Raw genomic sequence first — 3104 nt, 5'->3', positions numbered from 1 at the left:
AATGACATACGTACACTGCCTTCTCCCGCCTTATTTGTGTTCATAGGCTAATTAGACCAAATAGAAGTATCGCGCTAAATTTTGGAATTATTCCGGTTTCGTTTGGCCTTTTTTATACATTAATTGAATTTCTGGTCATTTAATGTGCATTATTCAAATTTGAACTACAAGCACATGTTCTAGTGCACCAAAGTTGGTTGAAAAATCACATGTGTGTCCTTGGATGAATTTCTAGGTCCCATGCAAGAAATAGGAATGAAATTCAAACATCTGGGCGTCGTGGCTCGGCTGGAAAGATTTAGAAACTTGGTTTTTTAATTCACGTAAATAACAAACAGCGTGAAATTCATGAAACTTGGCATGGTGTCATGACATTGCACCTACATGTTGTGGTAAATTTTTTGGCTGAATTGGAACAAGCTTTGGTACAAGCTTCTTGCAAACCAGAGCTTCTCTCAAGAAGGCTCATGGTTCCGAGAGGGAGTGTGTCACCTCCGTGTGTGAAACAACATACGTACACTGCCTTCTCCCGCCTTAATTTTTTTACAAAGGCAGATTAGACCAAATAGAAGTATCGTGCTAAATTTTGGAGTTATTCCGGGTTCGTTCGGCCTTTTTTATAAAATAATTGAATTTCTGGTCATTTAATGTGCATAATTCAAATTTGAACTAAAACCACATTCTCGAGAGCACCAAAGTTGGTTGCAAAATCACAAGTGTGTCCTTGGGTTAATTTCCAGGTCCCATGCAAGAAATGGGAATGAAATTCAAACATCTAGGCATCGTGGCTCGGCCGAAAAGATTGAGAAACTTGGTTTTTTAATTCATATAAATCCAAAACACGCCTGAAAATCATGAAACTTAGTATGGTGTCATGACATGGCACCGACATGTTGTGGTAATTTTTTGGCCGAATTGGGACAAGCTTTGGTATAAAATTATTGAAAACCGGAGCTTCTCTCAAGAAGGCTCGTGGTTCCGAGTGGGGACGTGTCACCTCCGGGTGCGAAACGACATACACTACCTTCTCCCACCTTAATTTTTTTACACATGTAGATTAGACCAAATAGAAGTATCGTGCTAAATTTTGGAATTTTCCGGGTGCGTTTGGCCTTTTTATACATTAATTGAATTTTTGGGCATTTAATGTGCATAATTCAACTTTGAACTACAAGCACATGCTCCAGTGCACCAAATTTGGTTGAAAAATCACATGTGTGTCCTTGGGTGAATTTCTAGGTCCCATAAAAGAAATGGGAACGAAATTCAAACATCTGGGCGTCGTGGCTCGGCCAGAAAGATTGAGAAACTTGGTTTTTTAATTCATGTAAATCCAAAACAGGCCTGAAAATCATGAAACTTTGCATGGTGTCACGACATGGGACCAACATGTTGTGGTAAAAAATTTGGCCGAATTGGGACAAGATTTAGTACAAGCTTCTCGCAAACCGGATCTTCTCTCAAGAAGGCTCGTGGTTCCGAGTGGGAACGTGTCACCTCCGTGTGTGAAACAACATACGTACACTGCCTTCTCCCGCCTTAATTTTTTTACACAGGCAGACTAGACCAAATATAAGTATCGTGCTAGAATTTGGAATTATTTCGGGTACGTTTGGCCTTTTCTATACATTAATTTAATTTTTGGGCATTTAATGTGCATATTTCAAATTTGAACTACAAGTACATGCTGCAGTGCACCAAAGTTGGTTGAAAAATCACATGTGTGTCCTTGGTGAATTTCTAGGTCCCACGCAAGAAATGGGAATGAAATTCAAAAACTTTTGCGTCGTAGCTAGGCCGGAAAGATTGAGAAACTTGGTTTTTTTAATTCATGTAAATCCAAAACACGCCTGAAAATAATGAAACTTGGCATGGTGTCATGACATGGCACCAACATGCTGTTGTAACTTTTTTGGCCGAATTGGGTCAAGCATTGGTACAAGCTTCTTGCAAACCAGAGCTTCTCTCAAGAAGGCTCGTGGTTCTGAGAGAGAACGTGTCACCGCCGTGTGCGACACGACATTGTACACTACCTTCTGCCGCCTTAATTTTTTTACACAGCCAGATTACACCAAACAAAAGTATCGTGCTAAATTTTGGAATCATTCCGGGTTCCTTTGGCCTTTTTTATACATTAATTGAATTTTTGGGCACTTAATGTGCATAATTCAAATTTGAACTACAAGCACATGCTCTAGTGCACCAAACTTGGTTGAAAAATCACATGTGTGTCCTTGGGTGAATTTCTAGGTCCCATCCAAGAAATGGGAATGAAATTCAAACATCTGGGCATCGTGGCTCGGCCGGAAAGATTGAGAAACTTGGATTTTTAATTCATGTAAATGCAAAACACGCTTGAAAATCATGAAACTTGGCATTGTGTCATGACATGGCACCAACATGCTGTGGTAATTTTTTTGGCCGAATTGGACCAAGCTTTGGTACAAGCTTCTTGCAAACCAGAGCTTCTCTCAAGAAGGCTCATGGTTCCGAGAAGGAACGTGTCATCTCTGTGTGCGAAACGACATACGTACACTACCTTTTGCAGCCTTAATTTTTTTACACAGGCAGATTAGACCAAATAGAAGTATCGTGCTAAATTTTGGAATCATTCCGTGTTCGTTTGGCCTTTTTTGTACATTAATTGAATTTTTGGGCATTTAATGTGCATAATTCAAATTTGAACTACAAGCACATGCTCTAGTGCACCAAAGTTGGTTGAAAAATCACATGTGTGTCCTTGGGTGAATTTCTAGGTCCCATGCAAGAAATGGGAATGAAATTCAAACATCTGTTCATCGTGGCTCGGCCGGAAAGATTGAGAAACTTGGATTTTTAATTCATGTAAATGCAAAACACGCCTGAAAATCATGAAACTTGGCATTGTGTCATGACATGGCACCAACATGCTGTGGTAATTTTTTTGGCCGAATTGGAACAAGCTTTGGTACAAGCTTCTTGCAAACCAGAGCTTCTCTCAAGAAGGCTCGTGGTTCCGAGAAGGAACGTGTCATCTCTGTGTGCGAAACGGCATACGTACACTACCTTCTGCCGCCTTAATTTTTTTACACATGCAGATTAGACCAAATAGAAGTATCGTGCTA

This window comes from Triticum aestivum, chromosome 2D (assembly GCF_018294505.1).
Source record: "Triticum aestivum cultivar Chinese Spring chromosome 2D, IWGSC CS RefSeq v2.1, whole genome shotgun sequence".
Classification (NCBI taxonomy): domain Eukaryota; kingdom Viridiplantae; phylum Streptophyta; class Magnoliopsida; order Poales; family Poaceae; genus Triticum; species Triticum aestivum.
Note: the sequence above shows the minus strand (reverse complement) of the source record.